Raw genomic sequence first — 13,034 nt, 5'->3', positions numbered from 1 at the left:
CTGGTTCTGTCTGAGGTTTCTGCCCGTTAAAGAGAAGTTTTTTCTTGCCATTGTAACTTGCTAAATGCTGTTAAGTCCTGTACTCATGGTGGATTAAGATAAGATAAGACTCCTTATCTTGTCTTGATGTTGGGTTTCTGCTAATAAAATTTTATCAACCTCACACTCAAAACAAATGACAAAAAAAAGTTGAACAGAAGGCACTGTGGAAATGCTGAAAATAATATCCAAGGACAAGAAGATCAAGCAAGATCTAGTTTGAGACTGGTTGGCCTCCCTGAAAAAGCAGAAGGTCCAAATAGGCGCAGCTTTCTGGAAAACTGGCTACCAAAAGTGCTGGGGGCGTTTTCATCTCTAACCCAGTTCCTGAAAGGGTGCACAGGATAAGACGGGTGGATCTGAACCCACCTCCAACACCCAGATCAATTTCTATGAAACTTCTTAATTTACTTATAAAGGGACCGTGTACAATTTATCATAAATGTCACTATTTGATTCATTGTGCTAGAGTTAGCTTACGGCTAATTTACATCTGCAGTCACTTGGCAGGTCTGTACCAAAAAACAAACTGTTCTGCTCAGAATTTGAGATGTTTCTTATCTTTTTCCTTGAGTTAATAGTTTTCCTGACATTTTTCATGTCCCTGACTTTTATAATGTGCCTGATGTGTTTCATGTTCCAATTGTTTCTCATGTTTTTCATGTTCCTGATGTTTCTCATGTTTTTCAAGTTCCAGATGTTTGTCATGTTCTTGATGTTTTTTATGCTCCTGATGTTCCTCATTTTCTCCGTGTTCCTGGTGTTTTTATTCTTGATCTTTTTTTGCTCCTGGGGCCTGTACTACGAAGCTGGATTAGCTCTTAGCGAGATAACTTCCTGGATAAATTTCGGGTTTTCCGTGCTACGTATGTGGATCTTTTTTTATCCAGACACGTTGCCCCAGTAACTGATGCTGAACGCCAAACCTGGTCCGGAGCAGGTTAAGTTCCAGGATAAGAGCTCACGGGGTGTGACAGACCACCCGCTGACCAATCGGTTCTCTCGGACGGGCATAAAAAACTGCACAGTCACCAATTTGCTGAGTCCTGGGACCACCCCCTGTCTTTTTGGCCCAACATTTTTCTTATGGGCTGTGAACAAACAATATCTTACTGATCATCATAACTGAGACATTGTCAGGGAGAAGTAGAAATGTGTGCAAATGGAATCTTTCATACTGAGCACTTTGAAGGATGTTTTTATATTTATTTTTAGTTGCTCCCACCTCTTTTTTTCCCCACTGCTACTGCAATTGCAATACAAACTGCCTATGATGAGCGTTTTCCTTGGGATTTGTAGGATAGTGGACTCTTTCTAATTACGAGGTCGGATATGATGCTGATCACACACACACTGACTGACAACATGAATGAATAAGGACCTAACTGCCCGTGTCGTCACACGATGAGATAGGTCTATTAATATCAGCATTTTGGAAATTTACTCATTCACAGAGTCTGCGATTTTTTCCCAGCAATCCCTCCGGCTTCGCCGCAGTCGTGTTGCTCCTAGCCTGGATAATACTGTAGTACTCCTCGCATTTTTGCAGTATTATTTGCTGTTCCCCCGCCTTAAAGTAGGCTGCTCTCTTCTCCATTGTGGAAAGTGCTCCGGGGCCGCTAACCACATCCATTTTATGTGTGCGCGCACAGATCCCAGCCAGATTCACTTGTCGAGTTGATAGCGAGCTTCGTAGTACATCAGATCTGGATAACGGAGATCCGGTGAAGTTCAGCGAGTTGACGCAGAGTTATCCTGGATGACTTCATCCAGCTTCGTAGTACAGGCCCCTGATGTTTCTCACACTTTTTATGTTCCAGATAATTAGGTTTTTGATGTTTTTTATGCTCCTGATTTTTCATGTCTTTTATGCTCCTGATGTTTCTCATGTTACTAATGCTCATGTTCTTAACAATTTTTTTGCTCCTTATGTTTCTCACGTTTCTCATGTTCCTGATGTTAATGTTCTGAATGTTTTGTTTTTTTGCTCCTTATGTTTCTCACGTTTCTCATGTTCCTGATGTTTATGTTCTCTTAAATACAACTGATGTTTGTTGTTTCTCATGCTTTCATGTTTCTGATGTTTCTCATGTTGCTCATGTTTTTCATTTCCCTGACAATTCTAATGTTTCTGATGTTTCTCATGCTTTCGTGTTTTTTAATGTCCCTGATAGTGTTCATAGGTTCCAGAATGAACTCGGGGACTATAAAAACCCAGCCCACTGACCAATGAACCCTCACCAAAAAATGGCTTGTCCTTTTTTAGAGGATCCCGTGGCCATCGGAGCCCAACCCACTCTCTTTTTCTGATGACCACCTTTATGAAAGGTACCAGTTTTCCAGGGAGGGGTTGGTAGTACATGACACTTTCTACAGGTAGTTAAAGGGAATGAAGAACTCTCATTGCCGTAATAAGATCTTCAATGCCAACACTTCCGTTCCATGACAATATTTGATTGCCTGTATTAAAATTGTGACAGGAATTCATGTAGGGCTCATGTGGGCTACATATCACACAAAAGATGTAAACAGGATAGGAATGAACAAATGAATAAATTCATTTAAGAAATAATTTAGGTATGGTGCATGTTACAGTAAAAGTGCATGGTGAACAGTGCTATTTCAGGATGATAATGGCACAAAAGATTTTTTTTGCACAAAACTTACACATTTAGACTGTCAGCCTTATATGTGTGCATGCGCTCATTGCCCAGCTGGATCCACTTATGAGGTTGATAACCAGCGTCATAAAACCGTGTAGCGAGACCGCTGGCTACCGCGCTCAGTTCAGTGAGGTGGCTCCAAGGCTTTCTCGCTAAGCTGAACTTGCTTCGTAGAACAGGGCCCTGCTTTCATGTTGTTTTGTTATGTTCCTTATGTTTCTCATGTTTTGAAGTTTCTGATGTTTCTCATGCTTTCATGTTTTTAAATTTCCCTGATTTTTGTCATATCTCTTATATTTTTCATGTCTCCTCTGTTTCTTTTGATGTTACTGATGTTACTGATGAGTTTTTGTTCATGATGTTTCTCATGTTTTTTATCTGTTTAATGTCCCAAATAACTTTCATGTTCCTGATGTTTCTGATATTTCACATGCTTTCATGTCTTTTTAATGTCCCAGGTGATTCTCATGTTTTCAATGTTTTTTATGTTTGTCCATTCATCCATCCTCTGCGGCTTATTCGGGGTCGGGTCACAGGGACAGCAGCCTAAGCAGGGAAGCCCAGACTTCCCTCTCCCTAGCTACTTCTTCCAACTCTTCCCGGGGGATCCCGAGACATTCCCAGGCCAGCCGAGAGATGTAGTCTCCCCAGCGTGTCCTGGGTCTGCCCCGGGGTCTTCTCCCGATGGGATGTTCCCTGAACACCTCACCAGGGAGGCGTCCGGGAGGCATCCTCATCAAATGCCCGAGCCACCTCATCTGGCTCCTCTCAACACGGAGGAGCAGCGGCTCTACTCTGAGCTCCTCCCGGATAGCCGAGCTTCTCACCCTATCTCCAAGGGAGAGCCCGGCCACCCTACGGAAGAAGCTCATTTCGGCCGCTTGTACCCGACATCTTGTTCTTTTGGTCACTACCCAAAGCTCATGACCATAGGTGAGGGTGGGAACGAAGATCGACCGGTAAACAGAGAGCTTAGCCTTCCAGCTCAGCTCCCTCTTCACCACGACAGACCTGTGCAGAGCCCGCATTACTGCAGACACTGCACCAATCCACCTCTCGATCTCTCACTCCGTCCTTCCCTCACTTGTGAACAAGACCCTGAGATACTTAAACTCCTCCACTTGGGGCAGGATCTCCTCGACCTGGAGAGGGCAGTCCACCCTATTCCGGCTGAGGACCATGGACTTGGATTTGGAGGTGCTGATTCTCATCCCAGCCGCTTCACACTGGGCTGTGAACTGATCCAGAGAGAGTCGAAGGTCACGGCTTGATGAAGCCAACAGGACCACATCATCTGCAAAAAGCAGTGATCCAATCCTGAGGTCACCAAACCAGACCCCCTCGACACCCTGGCTGAGCCTAGAAATTCTGTCCATAAAAGTTATGAACAGAATCGGTGACAAAGGGCAGCCCTGGCAGAGTCCAACCCTCACTGGAAACAAGTCCGACTCACTGCCAGCAATGCGGACCAAGCTCTGGCACAGGTCGTACAGGGAACGGACGGCTCGTAACAAGCAGCCCGACATTCCATACTTCCGGAGGACCCCCTACAGGACTCCCCGAGGGACACAGTCGAATGCCTTCTCCAAGTCCACAAAACACATGTGGACATGTTGGGCAAACAACTGTGCACCCTATAGGACCCTGCTGAGGGTATAGAGCTGGTCCACACTTCCACGACCAGGACAAAAACCACCTTGCTCCTCCTGAATCCAAGGTTCAACTATCCTACAGACCCTCCTCTCCAGTACCCCTGAATAGGCCTTACCAGGGAGGCTGAGGAGTGTGATCCACCTGTAGTTGGAACACACTCTTCGGTCCCCCTTCTTAAAAAGAGGGACCACCACCCCAGTCTGCCAATCCAGAGGCACTGCCCCCGATGTCCACGCGATGTTGCAAAGTCGTGTCAGCCACGGCAGATCCATAACATCCGGGGCCTCAAGGAACTCTGGGCGGATCTCATCCACCCCCGGGGCCCTGCCACCGAGGAGCTTTTTAACCACCTCGGCGACCTCAACCCCAGAGATGGAAGAGCCCACCCCTACATTCCCAGACCCTGCTTCCTCCAAGGAAGACGTGCCGGTGGGATTGAGGAGGTCCCCACTGAACACAGTGTTTACAGTGCACTGCTTCCCCCTCCTGAGATGCCGGATGGTGGTCCAGAACCTCTTCTGATGCAGTCCAGAGGTTCTTCTCCATGGCCTCACAGAACTCCTCCCATGTCCGGGTTTTTGCCTCAGCTACCGCCTAAGCTGCATTCCGCTTGGCCCGTCGATACCTGTCTGCTGCCTCAGGAGTCCCACACGCAAAAAAGGCATGATAGGACTCCTTCGTCAGCTGGACAGCATCCCTCACTACTGGTGTCCACCAGGGGGTTCGGGTATTGCCGCCCCGACAGGCACCAACCTCCTTACGGCCACAGGTCCGATCGGCCGCCCCAACAATGGAGGCACGGAACGAAGCCCATTTGGACTCAGTGTCCCCTACCTCCCCCCGAACACAGCTGAAGCTCTCCCGGAGGTGGGAGTTAAAGCTCTCTCTGACAGGAGACTCTGCCAGACGTTCCTAGCAGACCCTCACAATACGTTTGGGTCTACCAGGTCTGACCGGCATCTTACCCCACCATCGGAGTCAACTCACCACCATGTGGTGATCAGTTGACAGCTCCGCCCCTCTCTTTACCTGAGTGTCCAAGACATGTGGCCGCAAGTCCGATGGCATGACTTCAAAGCCGATCATCAAACTGCGACCTAGGGTGTCCTGCTGCCAAGTGCACATATGGACACCCTTATGCTTGAACATGGTGTTCGTTATGGACAATCTGTGACGAGCACAGAAATCCAACAACAAAACACCTCTCGGGTTCAGATCGGGTGGGCCGTTCCTCCAAATCACGCCCCTCCAGGTATCACTGTCATTGCCGACGTGAGCATTGAAGTCCCCCAGTAGGACGAGGGAATCCCCAGATGGAGCACTCTCCAGCACCTCCAAGGACTCCAAAAAGGGTGGATACTCAATTTGAGCTCAATTTGTTTGTGCTTTGAGGGTCTGTACTCCATGGGCTCTAATTTCATAGACCAGACGCAAGCGCAGGCGCACCTGCCCTGCGCCGGCCTTGGCGCCTTGCGGCCGAGGCGCAGTGTCTGATTGGTCTGACTGATCCCCAGTACCGCGGAAACAGTGCTGGTAGGGGAGACGGTCAGAGCCGCTGTGCCTGCAGCAGGTCAATGGAGAGCGGGGCACATCGGAGGACACGAAGCGCGTCACCTTGTGGGCCAGCTCCCGGGACAGATGTAATCTGTTCCTTTGTCATTAATAGGAATAAAAAATGAAGAGGCAGTTACACAGCTGGCTTATCCATTCAGAATACTTTTGATCCACCTGCACTCCTGGTTTGTCATCGCCAAATAGCAGAACCTTTGGTGATATACTGTATACTCTCCCAGAGTCTCCACCTCATCCTCCTTACAATAATGTTCATCATCTTTTTAGATCGCGTTAAAAATAAAGACTAAAACAGAGAAATATGGGAAATCACGGGTAAATCCTGAGTGACAAACATTTATTTTGTCTGTTTTTTCTTTGTCTTTTCTCTCCCTCTTTTCTTTGAATTAAATGAAATGAGAGAACCAGATATATACTCAGTATCAGATGTTAAGGCTGTTTATTGTTTAATTGTAAGATGTGCATCAAACTTCCAGCTGCCGTCAGGTTAACTTTCCATTATGACAAACGGCTTTAATCTGACATCAGATGTGACGGGACAGTTAATATAGATATAAATGTATATACTGGTTCAGACGGTTACATTAAATAGTGATTGCTGTGATTGTTTACTGCATTAAAATGTGCCTGACACTCTGGAAACCTGCCTCTGAGGCTTTGATGACATGTGCGCACATGTGCGCCTGTCACCAAATTACAGCTGCGTGGGGTGCGCTCCACCTTGCGCCGAGGATAGACCAGGTTGGAGCTGGAGAGCTTTCAGTGCCAGGCTTGCGCCCCCTGCGCTGCGCCAAGTGTCTGTGCTCAAAGTGTCACTGCTCATAAGTTCTGTGCTCAGGGTGTCTGCGCTCTAGGGGTCTTTTCTATAAGTGTCTGTGCCCTGTGTGTCTGTGCTTATAGAGACTGTGCTCAAGTGTTTGTGCTTGAAGTGTATTGCTCAGGGTGTCTGTACTCAGAGTGTCTGTACTCAGGGTGTTTGTGCTCAGGGTGTTTGTGCTCATAGTGACTGAGCTCAGAGGGTCTGTGCTTATAGTGTCTGTGCTCAGGGCTCTACACTAACTTTTTCACTGGTAGCACTGCCACCAACTTTCTCAGTTGGTCACACCAGCACATGATTTGGCCGCACCATTTGTTTATTTATCTATTTATTTATTTATTGATTGATTTATTTGTGTGTAATAACTCTAGCTATGATTTTGCGAAATATTTGACTGTAAATTTGAAGTGTGTCTGCAACAAGCCCTGGCTGACAAAACAGGTAATTTCTTTTATGTAACTTTAAAAGAAGACAATAAAAAAGCTTCTTAAATAAAAGCAAATACTAACAGACATGCATGTGTGTACATATCAGGGTTCTTATAGTTAACAAAAACATTTTCGTTGAAAAAATAAAAAAACAAAAACAAGGCTTTACATAAAACAATGACTAAAATTCTTAAGTGAGTTTACAAAACTTACTAAAATAACCTAAAATGACAGAGAAAATGTCTTTATTTTTTGTCTGTGTCAATCTGTGTCATACATAAACTCGTTACTTTTACCGATGGAGAGAGGGGTCTACATACAGGGCTGAGGTGGAGCAACTGGGTGATGCAGAGATAACAACCTGCTCCTCAACACAGCTGAGACCAAAGAGCTGATCATCGACTTTCGGAGGACTAAAACAGACATTCCACCCCTACACATCAATGGGGAATGTGTAGAGAGGGTAGAGGACTTCTGCTTTCTGGGAGTCCACTTAGAGAAGGTCCTGACCTGGACTGTGAACACCTCTGAGCTACTGAAGAGGGCCCAGCAGAGACTGCACTTCCTGAAGGTGAAGTTCTTTATTTTCCTGATTTAGGATTTTGTTGTTTTGTCTCTGTACAGGCTGAGTCTCTCTTCCTGGTGAGTCACAGAGCAAACAGGAGTGTCAGAGAAGCTGACTGACAGCCAGAGAAAGAGATGCATACCTGTACCTGAACAGCTCTACCTGTCGAGCAGGTTGGGTTGGATAAACTTTGCAGGTGGGGGGTTAGGAGGGTGGGGTTAAGGCATGACAGAGGAAAGAGAGCCAGAAAAAAAGGAGAGGAATGCAGCAAGCGACAAGCAAACACAAGGATTACAAGACAGAGAAGAGACTAGAGAGAGGGACAGAGACTAATAAGCTCCTTCTGCTTCCTGAAGCATATCCTCACTGAACCAGGTAAGACTGCCTGCAGCTCGTCTTCTTCATCAGGACTCTGTCTCACATGCTGTCACTTCACTGGTCATTATAATCATCATCATCATTATCATCAGTGTCCGGGCAAGGCTCTCAGGGATTTCTCCCCTGATGTCAGGTGTCCTGTGATCTGCAGAGACAGATAGGACAGTAGAAACCAGATCTGACGCCATTAACCGAAGTTCTCAGTGAGGTCACAGTGTGTGGTCCAGTGGGGATAGAGAGAGCTGCTGTTGGTCCAGATTGGAGTCATTTTAAGGACAATGTCTCTGTTATTATTGACTGTTAGTGTGAATCCATTAAATGTGTGGGTGTGAAAGAAGCGCTGTCAGTGAAAGTGGAGTGATTACTGACTCAGTGTGTGTCAGTGATGGTTTCCCTGCAGACTAGTCCCTGCAGATGCTGAAAGCACTCTAAGTGAAAGACGCCCTGATTGGGGAAAACCTCTTGAAGATTACAGTGACTGGAGGTTTTTACCTCTCCTACAGACCCTGTGACTGATCAGGGATTACATAACCCAGCACTGAATGCTGCTGCTGACAGCTGATGGAGAGTTGTGTTGTGTAACCTCAGCACAAACCTGAGACATGTGGACAAAGTGAAGCCAGTCAAAAAATGTGTTTAAGGCGTAACAGACCTTCCAGCAGGATTGAGGTGTCACAAGGTGTGCACAGGATGTCCACATTTCTTATCTAACCTGAACCCTAACCCTGCGCCACGTTTACAACCAGAGGATCACAGTTTAGTTCCCTTCATGCCCAACGTTGAACACTGATCTGGATCCTGACGGAGACCCCTGTTTGTGTCAGTTGGTCTATATTTCTGCACATTTCAATGAAGCTTACGGATACGGGCCAAATGAAGCAGTACCACAGGGAACTCTAGGGGCATAAAACAAAGCTCTCGTGAGACAGGAAGAAGAAATAACTGCAGTGATATATTTAACAGCCTCATCAACCACCACCTTCTCCAACGCTGTCTCATTTTGTCTTTATGCTAGAGCTACATTAGCAACGCTGCCTCCACAGTCTGTGTTTGAGTTTGTTGTTCAATTAAACCTTTGACTCTGCCCCCCCCCCACTGGATGTATTGGTTAGAAGCAACGCCAACTTACAGGATGCATGGAAGCAGTGACGGTGGCATGGTTTGAAAAGGACAAAGATATTTTGTGGAGCAACTACCAATCAGGATTTTATATCCCTCACCTCAACACACTGCTTTCATTCCTCATGTCCAAACAGGCCCCGCCCTCTAAGTGTGTTTGTGTTTGTGTGTGTGTGTGTTTGTGTGTGTGTTTGTGTGTGTGTTTTCTTAAGTGTGATTCTGTCGTCAGGTATAAGAAGCTGAGTAAACTCACCTCAACACACTGCTTTCATTCCTCATGTCCAAACAGGCCCCGCCCTGTGTGTGTGTGTGTGTGTGTGTGTGTGTGTGTGTGTGTGTGTGTGTGTGTGTGTGTGTGTGTGTGTGTGTGTGTGTGTGTGTGTGTGTGTGTGCGTGCGTGTGTGTCTGTGTGTGTGTGTGTGTGTGTGTGTGTGCGTGTGTGTGTGTGTGTGTGTGTGTGTGTGTGTGCATGTGTGTGCATGTGTGTGTGTGCATGTGTGTGCATGTGTGTGTGTGTGGCTCAGCCAAAAACACATGAAATGAATTAACCTCTTCAGCTCCTGTGTGTGGGTCAGCTCTGAAGCTAATGGATTAATAGTCCATGACTCACTGCAGCCACACTGACTGAGGTTCCCTTGTTCTGGCACCTTGCGCCCTGTTCCCTTCTCCCTGTACACTATGCCCTGTACCCCTTGCCCTGGCCCTTCTCCCTCAACCCTGTTCCCTGCTTCCTGCTCCCTGTTTCCTTCTTATGGCTCTGTGTTCCCTTCTCCATGCGGCCAGTACCTTTCTTTCAGTCCATCGCCCCCTGGGCCCTACTTCTTGGTCTGTGTTCCCCATTCGCTCACTGCACCATGTTACCTATTCCCTGCTGCCTTTTTTCTTCTCCCTCTGTCCTTCCCTGCACCCTGTTCCTTTCTTCCTGCCCCCTGTTCCCCGCCACCTGTTTCCCTTTCCCTGCACCCTATTCCCCTTTTCCCATCTTCCTGTTCCCTTCCCATTGCTTTCTGTCCCTGCACCTTGTTCACTGTGCCCTGTTTCCTGCTCCCTACACCCTGTGCTCTCTTTCTTGGGCCCCATTCCCTTCTCCCTGCGCCCTGTTCCCTTCTCCCCACACCGTATTCCCTGCACCCTGTTCTCTTCTTCCTATACACTATTCCCTGTACCCCTTGCCCTGTCCCTTCTCCCTCAACCCTGTTCCCTGCTTCCTGCTCCCTGCACCCTGTGCTCTCTTTCTTGGGCCCCTTTCCCTTCTCCCTGTGCACTGTTCTCTGTACCCTTCCCCCTGCTCCCTTTTCTGTGTGCCCTGTTTCCTGTGCCCTGTTCCCTTCTCCCTGTTCTCTGCTCCCTGCTCCTTGTACAGGTCTTCCTGCCCCTTGTTTCCATCTCCCTGTCTTTTTTCCCTGTGCTCTTCTCCCTGCCTTCTGCTCCCTCTACAGGTCTCCCTGCTCCGTGTTTCCATCTCCCTGTTCCCTTATCCCTGTGCACCCTTCCCTGTGCCCTGCTCCCTGTTCCTGTCTCTCTGTGCTCTGCTACCTTCCCCCTGCTCCCTGTGTTTTCTTCCCACTCTTCATCAAATATGTCTCATCAGCCAAACTGGGTTTCAGATCAGAGACCATAGCTTTAAGAAGTCAGGGTTGGCCTCAGGAGGGCGGTAGATGGAGGTTAAAACGGTGGGAGTGGTCCCATTAACTAGTCGGTTGATGGATTCAAACGAGACATGGGGAGGTATGGTAACAGATGATACTTTCCACTTCTCGTTGTGAAGTATCGCAAGACCACCGCCCTGGCCAGCCAAACAGATGGGGGTTGACAGGTGTAAACAAACCCCGGCAGGATAGTTTGATAAGATGAGAAAAGTCATTCAGCTGCTGCCAAGTCTCAGTTAAACAGAAGAAATCGAACTTACGGTTGGTGGTCTGGTCATAGAACAGTGGTCCTTTGTTGGTGAGCGAGCAGGTGTTGAAAAGCCAGAGGCTAATACCATCGGCGGGTTTAGCGTTAGCCCACCTTTTGAGAGCAGTGACAGGACGACCAGAAAGAAAACATGGGCTTTGAGTCATCTGAGATGAAGTGGCGATGAGACCCATGGTGGATGTATTTACAAAAGGGAAGCCCGGGTGAAGGTGCAGCACTGGCGGCTTGGCAAGGCGGCGTCGCGGTTGAAGAAATTCCACCGCTGTGTACTGGAGTATCGGTGTCACAGGGTAAAAGATGAAGCAGGGAATGATCCAGGTGAAGAGGATCCATGACCACGACCTGAGGATCTTCATGGTGGTTAGACTGGTGCCAGAGTGTGTGGGAGAGCAGCCCAGACAGAGAGCCAAACAGGACACAGGTAAACTTGAATGATTAATTGCAGTTTAGAAGTTATGACACATACCAATCTGTATGAGATACAAGTGGGATGAGCTGAGGTCCAGAAACGACAATGCCTGAGCAGGGGCAACAGCATCAAGCAAACAAACAAAATCCACTCAGAGTTTGCAGGGAGCAGTGTACCAGTGTTTACTCCCTGAAACCAAGGAGGGTTGGTTATGTCTCTAAATGAATCAGAGTTAATGCAGACTGGAGCAGGGGGGTTCGTGGTCCTGGAGCCGGTCTAGTTATGTTTCTTTATGACTCTGTCTTACAAGCGGTTCTAACTTTTGTATGAAGAAACAGGAGACCAGATCCTACTACTGGAGGGGTCAGTTTTTGCCTGATGGAGAACTTCATATAGTCACTAGGTCAGGGTCTGCTTTGTGGTAGTCTTCAAACTTCTAATGGGAGACGAGTCAGGACTTTCTGCAGAATGTGGTTTGTCCTGATCTCTCTGAAATCTGTCAGGTCTTCCTGAAGTCAACCTGTTGATAGAGTTCAGCATTGATGTAGCTATCATAAACCAGAAGCCCCCCATGCCATGGACTCTTCTGATCCCCAGACCATCAGGGATGCTGGCTTTGAGCTAAGAGCTCGCTGGGTGCTTCCTCTCTCCTTTGGAGCTGAGTTTCTTTGACACAGTGACTCACAGGTTGGTAGTAGCAGGGGCTCTGTAGGTGAAGATGAAGGATAAGCTTTACTGTCTCTTAAAACCTAGGAAGGCTGAGGTCCAGAAGTTAGTGATTTTCGATATCACTGATTTCCTTTCGGATTTGATCCTGAGTAAAATTCAGGCTGGAATCAGCGATACTGATCCAACACGGATACTTAGTGTCAATACATGTAATGTGTCTGGTAACTCTAGAGAAAAAAAAAATTAGTGCACTTTAAATAATACCACTAAATTAAATTTACCAGTATGTTGTTTCATTAAATAAATAAATGCCACAATAATTTCACAAGTTTAATACCTACATTTTGAAGTATTTATTCAACAGTTGAAGTAAAATTAGACAGGTTGTACATTTATAATAGATGTATTTTATAGATTTTTTTTTTTTTTCATGTTTTCTAGAAAATAGTTTCCTTAACTCCTCTAACATGACTGTTTTATTGCAATTGTTCTGTGTAATTTAATGACACCTGGTGTTTGTATCCACTTTTAATGATTAATTCTTTAGGGAACCTTTACTGAATTAATCTAGGCTTTTTTTTCGCCCATGTGAGATTATCTCCTTGACACATGTATTATTACTCTAAACAAACTTGTGCAGTTATTCATTAGAGCATGTAATTGTTTTGTTACTTATTTAATAACCATATCTATTTATTTGAGCATTAGCATCAGTGCTTAGCAACTCTTACAGCTCCACATTTTCTCCCTGTGTACCTGAATAGTGTCTGCCTGCAGCACTAAAGGACTCAATCAGAGACGTCTG

This window comes from Halichoeres trimaculatus, unplaced genomic scaffold, assembly GCF_033239565.1.
Source record: "Halichoeres trimaculatus isolate MK-OKI-2021-1 unplaced genomic scaffold, fHalTri1.1 fHalTri1_scaffold_2, whole genome shotgun sequence".
Lineage (NCBI taxonomy): Eukaryota > Metazoa > Chordata > Actinopteri > Labriformes > Labridae > Halichoeres > Halichoeres trimaculatus.
The sequence above is the reverse complement of the archived record's forward strand: the minus strand, read 5'-3'. Positions refer to the sequence as shown.